The following is a 13,223-nucleotide window of genomic DNA, read 5'->3' as shown; positions in this document are numbered from 1 at the left end:
CTATGTTTTGTCTAATAGATGAGAAGGAGATAACTTGATGAACCAGGAAGCTGGGGGCAAGGACTGCTAGGACCAGGCTGCTCCCAAGGATGATATAATCCATGGATGGAGAACCAAAAAATTACCTTTCAAAACCACAGCACGGTATGATGAAGATCATAATTGAGTTAATTTTTAATTTAAAAAATAATAAATGTCAGGGGCGCCTGGGTGGCTCAGTCAGTAAGTGTCTGCCTTCAGCTCAGGTCATGATCTTGGGGTCCTGGGATGGAGCCCCGCATCAGGCTCCCTGCTCAGTGGGGAGTCTGCTTCTCCCTCTCCCTTTGCCTCTCCCCTCAACTTGTGCTCTCTCACTCACTCTCTCAAATAAGTAAATAAAATCTGTAAAACAACAACATCATTTAGGTATTGATAGAACTGAAGTAGCCTTTCATGTCGGGAAGATTTTGCCCCACAAAGAGTGGAAGATAGGAAAAGGTAGCATTGGGGGTGAAAACTCGTATTTTTAAATTACACTCAATTCTTTTTCTTCAATTAAGAAAACTGTCCTTGAGTCATGGAAACAAATGACATTTCTAAAATCGTGGCTTACTGAGAAAATCAGGTCCTTTTTACGGAACTGTTGCATATTTTCAGTCACTCTACCATTTAGAGATGGGATATAGAAGGCACTGGAAGACCATAATGAATTACAGTAAATGGCCTTCTCTTTTCTATTCTTCCCTTTTCCTTCACTCCCTCTAAAAAGCTAGGTTTCTTTTTTCCTTTGGAACTGGAGTCAACTGAAGGGTCCCCTGATGAATGACAAGTGGAAAAGAAGTGTTTAGCAGCCCTTCTCATGTGAGGTTCCAAGAGAGAATTAAGCCTTAATGTTAGCCTGAGTTAACCCATTGTATATAATGAATTAACTTATTTCCTCCTGTGTAGTTAGGATGGTACTAATGTTTACCATCTTTGGGAAAATTGAGAAAATAGGCACTCAAATAATTTTCTTCATGGCTGAATTCTCTGGTAGAACCCAAGTGTTAAATCAGAGGTCTGGAAGAATCGTGGGTTGTTCAAAGAAGAGGGAGAAAGAATATCAAATCTCCTTTTCCCCAAATTCATATAAACAATGAGACTGGAATCTAGGGACATGCACATATCAAGACTACTTTCCTTCTTTTATTACCCTATGTTTTCTGAAAACAGTCTGCCTGGATGAGAAAGCCTGGAAATATGCTAATTAGTCATATGCTTAAACTGGTAACAAAATATCAGCCTATGGGGGAAGATGTTCTAACAACAGGAAATTTGTGAATCAGCCTAAATAACACTATCTGCTTTTAAACCTTTAAGTAGCCATTTGAATAACATTGTGTTCTTTGAAAGGAAGTCTTTAGTTTCTGAAGTTAAACAATATGACTTGAAAGCACAAATTCTTCTCTCTTCTGAGACTCCACTAACATGGCAGTAAAGAAATTTTAAAAGGGGAATTCTGTTCATGGAGGTGTGACATACTGGATACCCCAAATGACCCTCATACTTAACTGCTAACACAATATATATATATATTTTTTTTTTGATTAATACATTTGCAGAACAGGTACAAAGTAAGAAATCCACAGAGGTCAAATGAATCAGAGGAAAACAAGCGCAAAAGCTGGCTTTTTCGTAAGTTTCTGTGGAGATGTTAATCACTTTTAATGGCTACCCATGTCATAGAAGAGACAGAAAAATTTACAAGCCTACTTAAGAGAGGCAGCCAGGATCTCTAAGAGCTATATCATAAGTACAGCGGTGAATAAAAGTAAATCCACCTTCTAAAATTGCATGATGCAGAAATCAAACTGTCTTGGCCCTGATGCTTGGTAAGGGAAAAAAATATGCCCTCCCTAAGAATTCATAACTAAAATGACCACTCATGCTACCAATGTGGTCTAAAAAACCTCAGGCAGATAATTTAATATAAAATGGCTGGCTATGCTCCATGTAGAAGTAAACACAAATCCTCTCTAAAGAAATTCAACTTCAATCCTGGATTCAAAGAATTCCCACAGACAAAGTTCAAATAACATGAGCTCAGAGTCAAAAATCCCAAAATACACAAGAACACAAAGAACAATCACTGAGACATCAAAAGCAACAGAGAGCAGATCAGATCTGCAAATATTCCAGATAATGGTATTACTAGACACAGAATATAAAAAAATAACTATGTCAGACATGTTGAAAGAAATAAAATAAAAGCTTTAAAATGTGAGCAGGAAACCAAGAGATTTAGAAATAGCCAGAGACTAGGGAAAGAACCAAAGAATCCTTCTAGATATTAAAAATATATTCCACCTAAGATATAGAAAATAAGCAGAAAAAGTAGTTCTTATCCTAACCATGAGAACAATCCAGATACAGCCTTTAAAAATCATAATGTTTGAGCTCCTCAGAGAACTGAGGTCACAGGGTAACCTACTGAACTAAAATCCAAAAAAGAAAGCAATGCCCCCCAAGGAGAAATGGATCCCATGACTGTTCTGTCTTTGTCAGAGCAGTAGAGATGGGAGGCAGTCATCACAGAAATGGACAAGAAGAAAACATCTAAGATTTTCATAAAATGTTAAGAGACAGGTTTGAACTGATGAGAATGCATAGGAGCCCAGACACGAGAGAAGTCTGTGCCTACCCACAAACTCTTTTCCACTGATCTCCACTGAAAAATATTTATGAAAAATATTAGCAGCAAGAGAAGAGAGCTGAAAGAGATTACTTTCATGGTAAAGACGTGCAAGGCCTCCTCAGAGTGCGCATCGAGAGAAGAATGAGAGCAAGCCTCCCTCGCTCCAGGACCCAGATCCCACATGAGGGAGAGACATGCAGTGGGAGAAGGCAAGAAGCCTGCTGTGCTCGTCTGAGCAGAGGCCCCAACTCTCAGTTTGATCCAAGGTCACTGCTCATTTTAAGCTGTAAGAAAACTGCTTTGATCTGAAGTTTTTATCACTTTTACCAGATCCTCAAATATAGGAAAAGAAATGATAGCATCTGATAGTCTCAAGGTTACTTTGTAGGCACATGTGTAGGATAACTCTGTGAAACATAAAAATAGTTCATTGATTCTTACAATTGAATCGAGTTACTTGGTTACCTAAAATTCTTTGGGCAAAACTGAGAATCTTTTTTCTAGGGTAAGCATTAACAGAGAAATGTGGTCAAAACAAGGGCCATCTCATTCCAAGGTAGAACAGGCAGCTCCTCATTATGCCACAGTCATGGTCCTTCCCCACCTACCAACACCAAGAAAACACCTAAGCCAACTTTCAAAAGGCTTTTAGACATCCGGAACTAACCCAGCTCCCTTAATTAAATAAATGAGAAAGAAATTTAGAATGCAAAATTCCTGCATGAGATATAATTATATTAAGAGGATTTTATTCTTAGATGTCAGTGAGTGATCTATCAGAGTAGGTTATAACTATAACTATGGAGGGAGACAGAGAAGTGGGTGCCTGAAGAGAGAGGGGGAATAATTTAATTTTATAACCCAAGAAACTTGTTACAAATTATAATCCAAAAAGTAACCATGAAAAGTGGAGTTTTCTGCTTCTGGTTCGGTAAAAACAAATAACCAATATATGCCTTCACTGACATTCACATTTCTTAAGTCATTTTAATTTCATTCAATAAATATTTATTGAGCTACTACTATGTACTATACTATGTTTTGCCACTTAGGATACATAACAGAACAAAGAACCATATCCTCATGGAGCTCAATACCAGTAAAAGGAGACAGACAATAAAGAGTAAACATGATAAATGAGTCAATTATTTAATATATTAGAAGGTAAGTATTATGGCCAAAAGAAGGGGTAAGGAGGATAGGAGATCAAAAATGTAGTGTTGAAGTTATTGTATTAAATAAGATGGTCAGCATGAACATCACTGATAAGGCCATATACGAGGAAAGATAGGAAGGAAGGAAGCCACATGGCTAGCTTACCTGTATGAAGAACATTCCTGCAGAGGAAACAGCTGGTATACCAGATGTGTTCAAGGAGGAGGAAAGTCAAGATGGCTGGAATGGAGCAAGCAAGAAGTGATGTTGTAGGAGAGAATGTCATCTCTTCATTCTTATTCATTTTGACTTCTACTTCCAAACAATTAAATCCCAATGAAAGAAAACACATAAATTGTCAGACTTCACTGAGAGATAAATTACCCAATTTCAGCTTCTTTAATCTAGTCCTAGTATTTTCCCCCTTCCCTAAATATTTTCCACAGCAGAACTTCCAAGGATTCTATTCTTGGAAGTGGTTAAGCCTGCCCTTGCACCCTTCAATCTCCATAGATGCCTTGACTCCCACTTTGTTCAAAGAGGAGAGAGGAGAATGTCTATATTCACTTCCATTCAATTCTGCTCCTTCCCACTTGGCTCAAAGGGAGAATGCCTCCTGCTGCTCAAGGCCAGTCTCTGCACTTGGCCAGGGCACTCGACCCTTTCATTGTCCCTCTCTTAACAAATCCCTCTGAATCTCCTCTGATGTCTCCTTCTTGAACAGGTGTCTCCTCTCAATCTATACTCTCCATGATCAGTTTCATTCATGCCGATGCCTTAAATTTACACCTATATTTTGATAATTTTCTAATCTGTATTTCTGGTTCTAATTCGTTCCTGAGGTCTAAGCAGTAATTTCCAACCTTGTCCTAGACATGGATGTTCTAATGATACATCAAATGCAATGGGTCAAAACTCAAGCATAACTCCACTGCCAAATATATTCTTTCTCTGACTCCTATTTCAACTGATGATATCATTATCACAGTCACCTGGACATCACATTTTCTTTATCTACCATTTATAGTCAGTCAAATTCTATAAATTTTTTGAGAGTCACTACAAGAAGGCCCACCCACACCCTTCAACAAATACCTACATTCACAATTCTCAGCAGCCATATTCATTCAAAGAAGAAAATCAAATCATGACTATCTTCTATGCTGAGACTAGGCTAAGTAACATTTGCCATGTCCATTCTTTTTGATAAATGAACTTTTGGGTTTTTTCTTGTTGTTTTGTTTTAGTTTATCACTGACTGTACCTAGTAAGATAAGTGCTTAATTCCACTGAATCACTCATGTGAACAAGGGAGAACTAACTGGCTTCTATATAAATTAAATTAATCTTAAAACCATACCATAAGAGAAAATTTCACAAGAAGCACTTGAGCCGAAACTGGGGGGAAAGAAAAGGTAAAAATTTGAAAGGCAAATAAGACAGTTGGGAGATACTTTCAAAGATAGAGAGAACAGCATTGAAGAACATAGAATTTTCAAAGCCTGGAATTTAAGGTGCCATGGGAAGGAGAGTGAAATATGAAGCTAAAAAAGTAAGCAAGAGCCAAATTCTATATCTACCAAAATATAAAACTGAGGAGTTTTCAGTGAGGGAATGACCTAAGAAACATAAATGTTACGAAGAACCCACTGAATGTTGGTGGAAGGACTTAGCTTAAGTCACTTTTTTTATTCTCCACAGAAGTTAGTACAATTCTTTCAGAGAATGTGTTAAAGTCAGAAATGAATTGTATTAGATTGAAGTAAATGATAGATACTCCGTGGAGAGCAACAAATAGCTGTGTTTTGTGCAAAGCACAATTCTGAGCTGTCTAATTTGAAAGGGGACATGTCGGGCTGTTGTGAAGTTGAGACCAGCCATGTGAGCCCCATCTCCCCGTTTGAAGGCTGGTGGTTGCCATGGTTACAATTGCATGGATAGGCTTATTTATAGCTATATACTATCTTTAGTGAATTCCACAACAGATGAGAGAAAAATTCAACTGTGAAGCCATCTAAGTGTATTGGAAGCACTTAGGAAGAGCAATAGAATTAAATATACACCAGAGAATCTCAAAAACACTATGGAGAGAGCCCCATTTTAAACAACTGCTTTATGAACAGTGTTCTGAGTAAGTTGAAAAACAAAACCCAGGCTTTTGCATGCCCTCTGCTAGCTCTGCCTTTACAATTTACAAGCCTAAGTTCCAAGATAGGTTTTGGAAATGAATAAATGCATTAATTAGTTAATTAATTAGTTATTTTTACCACCTATCACATGCAAGACACGTAGACCAGCCATTCTAAGTTCTACGATAACAGCAGGAGGTAGGTACTATTTTTATCTTCATTCTACACATTAGGAAACTGAGGTACAACAAGGTTGGGTTCCCCAATGCCACATAGTTGGTAAAGACCAGAGCTGGGCAAAAGCCTATGCAGTCCCCTTCCTGTGATCTTAACTACTATGATACACTAACTTATTATAATATGTACAACATAAAGGTCTGGGGACCAGAATTCACTGGGAGGACAAGAAGCCATATTTATTTCAAGTGAATTTAATTTAAATTTAAAATGATTATTTGCTAACTGAAATTAACTAAGAATTTGAGCTGCAAAACCATGCATACCCAAACCTGATATCTCAAAACTAGGGGCACCCTATTCTCATTTCAAAAAGAATTAAAGCAAGATTCTTTTAAAAGGAAAAATTTTCTGTTCCGTAACAAGTTAAATACAATTCACAGAAAATTGATTGTGTGCACACATGCAAATTTTTGGAACATATCCATTACGTACCACAAAGTTAAATGGTAGGTTTATTTTTAAAAGGGATGGATCTTGACAGCTAACGAGTGTTTTCTTTCATTTACCTGGATAAGTCAATGAGGCAAGTATTATTTAGCCCTAGTTAGCAGATGAAGAACCCAAGGCTTACACTGGATAAAAACTTTCTGAACTACACATGTCTAGCAGGCAAAGCTGGACCTGAAACCTAAGTCCTTCTAATGCTACAGCATGGAGATTTCCCCTTATATCTTTCTGTGTGATCTTGACTTAAAGGGAACCAAAATTTGACTAGCTTCTAACAGAGGCTCTCTCCAAGACCAAAGAAACTGTCTTTGAGCAACCATAGCTTGTTGTAGGGGTGGAATTTGCCTGAACAAGTACTAATTCAATGCAAGAACTGCTCACTTCTTGGACAAATATGTATTATAATACCATGACTTGTACGGGAATAAAATAGTGATAGGTGGAAATACACATATGTCTTTTGTAAATGTCCTTCACCGAGAGAGGATTTGAATAAAAATAATATGGTAAGGCTTTGGGAGTCATATTGTTGCCAATGATCATAGAATCTAAGAATTCTATACTATTTGTTCATGCTTTTATCAAATAATTATTTACTAAGTACTTACACTGTACCTCTCATTATGGTAGGTTTCAGAGTTATGGTGGTAAATTAGACAAGCATAAATTATAATTTTGAATGCTAGTGAAAATGTGATTTTAGATTCACAGAATATTCAGGATATTCATTCATTCAACAAACTTTATCAAGTACTTACTATGCATCACATAACATAGGAAGTATTAGGAACACAAAGGTGAATAATTCATATTACTAGAGGTGACTTTAGAGATCAATCATATGACAGCACCAAGAGCCTAAACACTTGTCCAGGATCATACAACAAAATTGGAGTTAAAACCAAGGACTGATAACCACATCTTTGACCCTTGTACTTCTCCTGAGGACTCAAAACACTGCAAAGCCTCCTGCCATCTCTGACACTCCATAAGTATAATATAATTGCTACACACTGTCTTTTTTCCTAAATTGGAGGAGATGCTAGAAAAGGGTAAGATGGCATCTGCCATAAAGGTGTTGGAGCCACCACCCCAACAACAAAGAGTTATTTGGCCCAAAAGGTCCAGAATGCCAGGGTGAGAAACCCTGTTCTAGCCTTTCTTTTTCCATAAAAAGGGCTATGAAATACATATCATAAAATAAAGAGTGTTGTTTCTGCCTTACATAAAATAGAAGCTTTTACAAGGAACTAGGAAGTCATTTGACATCACTCAGGAAAAAAGAGATTATTTTCAAATACTATTATCTCTACTAATATAATATTATCTTCAAATGGCAAGAAAATCTTGGAAAGTATATTGCCAACACCAGCTTAGATGAAAGGTTCATATCCAGCTGGACCATGATTATGGGTTTAGATAGGCCCTGACCTGCACATCCAACTCATTTCTTAATCTGTATACTTACCAAGTAATTCTCAGACCTCTGTTTGGTTTCATATGTAGATTATTTTCAAGGAGAAAAAATCTCCACTTACCGAGTACCAAAAACCATGAGGTAAGTGGTCTATTTGGCTTTCAGATAAAAAGTACTCCCATTTAGCCTTAAACCAAACAGCCATGGTCAGTGAGGTGCCAGGTCTGTAGAATATTATAGTTCAGACACATAACTACAGAGTCTATACCAGTCCTCACCTGCTTCCTACTGCAGCCCCTGCCAACTTCTCACCTCGCCACTACTGTCTCCTATTTTAAATAGCTAAATAGCTAAATTAAAAGGTCCTGGCTTTGGAGATTTAGAAGATTTTTTTTAAGTAGGTTCCATGCCTAGCATGGAGCCCAAGGAAGGGCCCAAACTCACAACCTTGAGATCAAGACCTGAGCTGAGATCAAGAGTCAGATGCTTAACCAACTGAGCCACCCAGGTGCCCTGAGATTTAGATTTTTAATAATGATGTGAACTGAATTAATTCCCTAGAAGTATCTGAAATTAGACATGATGCATGATGCAGCTGCAGCAGACGCTCCCGCTAATCCCACAGGAAACTCGGGAGAGAGGGTGGCCCTTTAGAATTGTCTGAAATCGAGGCCAGGGTCAGGCCTGGTAACTCCACAGACATTCAATAACAATGTGGGCTGCCCCAGTGGGGGCATAACCTTAGGGAAGACATCTCCCTTTGACGGAAAGCAGCTTCTGTAGAGGGACAGCTGTGAATCATCAGCACACTACATTCCCAGTAGCTGAGAGAACATGTGCTGGGGTGATCTGGGTAGTTGGTACTCCACAAACAGGAAATAAACCTTCTTTTCCATATAATATTGTATTCTCTATATAATAATTTACCTTATAAACAGAAAGAGACTTTAATATCTCTAGTAGTATGAGTTTCTTTTGACCATATATTCTAGAATATTCTTACTCCCTAAACTTTGAAACTAGCTAAATATTTGTTTTAAATTTGTATAGAATTGCTTCAGATTACCCTTTAACACTTCCACCCCACTCATTTACTTTATATAAAACTGTTTTCCCAAAATATTTTTAAAACCTATCCTACAGGCACAGATGTCCAACTCATTTGAAGTTTCCTCACAAAATTACTCTTGATTGACTTTTGGTGAGTAATCACTTGTGACTAAGAAATGAAAAATCATTAATAATATACTGGAAGTTTCAATCATGGTCCAAGTGCTTCTACAAAAAGGTAAATTGTAATGTAGCTGGTGATATGGCCAAGGGTTCTGATTTTCCAGTTACCTTATAATGGAAAGAGATGAGGCTAGAGAACATATATCATTTACAACAACAAAAAAAATTAAAATGTTAACTCATTTATGTTTTTAATTTATTAGAATTTATAAATTACTTACACCTTTTTTTCAAAAATGAGGTTCACATGCGATAGCTCAGCAAAATGTCTTTGATGGTAGGGCATTTCTCACTCTTTCAGTCACTCCTTGCAGTGGTACTCATCTTTAAGGTAGCAGCTCAAATATGTAAGACTAGTTCTTAGAACACTAATAAAGAACAATGACCTGACACCTGAAAAGAAGACAAGTTCAACAAAAGGTCTGGTTCTCTCCTCCACCTTTTTTTCCCTTCAGTACAAAGAGAGAAATAATAGCCTCACTATTTTGTGGTCAATGGTACAATGATGTTGAATGACATTTTGAAAATATCAGGACTTCTTAGTCCAATTAACATGAATAAAACCAAAATGAATAAATAAATCATAAGAAAATATCAACTGCATTATATCACCCCACATATCCTAGCCTGGATACACTATATTCATGGATACTGAATTGCATAATCAGCTAATTTCAGTAATCTTTGATGAGTCACAGAGGTGAAAAGGATGCCAAGACACAGGAGATGGAACAGATATAATCCAAATATTCAGTTAAGAACACCACAATAGAAAAGTGATCATTGTGATCACTAGGGACAAACACCAGTTCTCTAGGGGAAAAAAAAGTCATCCTGACCAGTTAGTACAACGGGTAGATTAGGAAAACATCAGGCATGGTCTATCTGATCATAGGCAGGACATATGATAAAGCCTCTCATAGTATCCCTGAGAATAAGATAGAGAAATATTAGTTGGTTTCCAGCTAAACTGGATGCATTCATCACTAGTTGAATTATCACACTGCCAAAGAACACCTACAAATCCTCTTGAAAAGTGAGGGCAGAAAGGGCTGTACCACATGTAGATGCAATGTGGATTTTAAAAATAGCTGAGATGACGTCCTAGTGCCAACACCATCCTGGCTGGCTCTCTGGGCAAGTCCATCTCTGCTCTGAAGGCCTGCAGCACCTCTCCAATAGGGAGCCCTATCACATTTGTTCTGCTAATCCCTGGCACTGGCTTTCAACACAGCTTGTTAATTGAACTGTCCTTCCACATTCTGCCTGTGCCCCTACGGAGTATCCATAGAACTAATATTTCTCTGGATGCAAAACTTGGTTTGTGATACAAACTTTCTCTCTCTCCACTGTCCCTTCATTTCTTATCAGCTCATGATGCCTCCTCTCTAAACTTTAAGATAGTCTAGAGTTTGCCCCTTGAACTCTCTGTTTTTGACTGGCCTTAGAATAGCCATTACACCAAAAAAAAAAAAAAAAAAGGCTAATACCTTAAGGTTTTTAATAAATTTCAAAGGCTGCTGTCTACCAAGAAGGACGGTGCTAGTGGCATACCACAAGGCATTGAAAGGAATGAAAAGAATGGAACCAGAGAGGCAGTTCTGCTATTAGATCTAAGGCTGATGATGGAGCTGAAAGTGATAAACAGATCAAAAGGTAGTGGCTGGATTAGCTTATAAATGGAGCAGCTGGAAAAGAGCAGAGGTAGAAATGAAGGAGTCATTCCAGAACATTCCTCATGTAAGGAAATGGAGGGCCCTGATACACATATTTGATGATAGCCTAGGATCAAAGTGGAAAGGATGCTGTTGTCAGTCTTTGGAGGTACTTAATAGAATAGTCATGTGGTGATCCTATGGAATGCTGCCCGAGGAAAAATATGATACCATCTTCTGGAAGATAGCCTTGCTTTATCAATTCACTTACCATTTGGGATACCAAATTTTACACACTAGCAATTTCATCTCACAGATAATTTGGAGAGAGCAGCATTCAAAAACAATAGAAAGAAATTCAGAAGGTCATAGTGGTATGATCTTTTAATAGGGATAGTCATAAAGAAATTTTAAAAGAATTCTATGGCTATGCGCTCTGAAACTCTAGCTATTTTCTCTAATAAATTGTGTATTTTAGGGGAGTGAACATTATTTCCTTCCAATTCAGTAACCTAAATCACAGCATGATAGGAATTTCTTTTCCAATGAGCCCTAGTTCTGGATGCTGTTGATTTCTGAAATAAGATCCTATATTGAAAATCTTTCAAGGCTTTATGATTGCTATTTGAAAGAAGCATGATGCAGAATAAACCTGTGGTGGCTCCTACAATCACATCAAAATTCACATTTCAAGCATAATCAGCATGACATTTTATGAATTTAATTTGAAGAATGATGCAAAATAATTCTTTATTCTGCAAAAGAATTCCCTGTTTTGCAGAGACTCAAAGTAAACTAGACATTTAGATTATTATCAGTTATCTTTGCTCATATTTTATTATTAAAGTGAATCCTAATTACAGTCACCAAGAATTCCTTTCTTATTTCAAAAAATAATCTAACTTTGTTTTCATGAACTCAATAACTGAAAGACCATGGAAGTCAAATAAAATAAGTCACATTTATTAGCTGGTGATCATTGGTCTAGTTTTATTTCATGCTTACAAACACCTGAAACATTTTACCAAAATAAATCAAATTATTTTAAGAGCATGAAATGATACAGAAAAACTAATTAGGAATCTACTTCTATATTCAGCCAGAAGTCAAGAAATATTTATTGAAATCTATTGAACACCCAGGCCTTAAGCTAATATTACCAAAGTTAATTATTTTATATTTTAAGTAATTTGTGTACAAAAGTGAATAATTTCTTTTAGTATTTGCTGGTATATGTGAATTCATAAAAATATTTGAATTTCATATCGAGCACTTCTTAATAGCAACCCAAGATCAGTCACTAATTTCTTAAGTTAGAAGTTGTAGCTAAGCATAAACTTTCTAAACAAAGGTAAGATTTATAACAAAGTTATAAATGGTATTTGAATAGGATCTCATCAATGTCACTGATGAACTTTCTACTGTTCAGTCTTAACAACACACACACACACACACACACACACAGTGAACATCGGTTTATTAATCTGCTATCAGAAACCCATTTTTCATTTCAGAAGCACCTCTCCCCTACTCTCAGACTATGTGTCTTGAGTAGGTGGCCTCTATCTTGTCCTTTCAGAGGTGAGCACATGACTGAGCCCGGCCAGTTCAGTGTCCATCCTTTCAGTCACAATGGTTGGTTCAGAGATGATCAGATGGCCTAAGTCAGACTAATCAGAGCTCTCCACGGAACTTCTGGAACCACTGGGAAAGGAGTGCTTCTTCTAGGATTACAGAGGCTAAGAACCATTTAAGCTGATGTGGTTAAGGACAGTTTTGTGGATGTCTGAAGAGAGCCTTTCCGAGAATGAGTCCAAAAGAGAAATGTAGACTTGGAAGATGGAGAAAAAGAAAGCTTTTTAATGACATAGGTCTAACTTCACAACCTACAGATAGACTCCTTGAAACTGTCATATCAGCCAGTTGATTCCAATTTGTGTTTCAGACTTGAATTGAATTTCTGACTTTTGCAACTGAGAGAATACAACCAATATACATATATACCCAAAGACTTATTATCTTCTATTTGTGAAATTTCTTTTTCTTATACCATTGTGTATCACACACACATACACAAACACACACACACACACACAGTGCTACAGAAGCCTAGTATTGGTCTTGTAGATAATGACAAGAGTCTCTGACAATATGGTTTTCAACTCCATGGCCAGCAGAATTTTGCAGAAACTCAGACATTTTTTTATCAGATTAATGTGCAAAAACGTGTTCTATTTGCAAAAACCTTTTTAGCCACTGACATAAATGTGACAATACTTCAAATTGTGCACCAG

At 37.1% G+C, this 13,223-nt stretch overlaps 1 protein-coding gene across 2 annotated transcripts in view; it reads right to left on the bottom strand.

The window, feature by feature from the left end:
- Nucleotides 1-13,223, bottom strand: part of PLPPR1 (phospholipid phosphatase related 1) — a 582,239-nt gene that overhangs the window by 365,728 nt on the left and 203,288 nt on the right. For both annotated transcript variants that reach the window (XM_044386778.3, XM_057313626.1), the window contains one exon: nt 3,974-4,048. The gene's annotated coding sequence lies outside the window, so the exon portion shown is untranslated. The remainder of the gene's footprint in view (nt 1-3,973; nt 4,049-13,223) is intronic.

The sequence above is a fragment of the Ursus arctos genome, unplaced genomic scaffold (assembly GCF_023065955.2).
Source record: "Ursus arctos isolate Adak ecotype North America unplaced genomic scaffold, UrsArc2.0 scaffold_18, whole genome shotgun sequence".
NCBI lineage: Eukaryota > Metazoa > Chordata > Mammalia > Carnivora > Ursidae > Ursus > Ursus arctos.
Note: the sequence above shows the minus strand (reverse complement) of the source record. Positions and strands in the feature narration are given on the sequence as shown.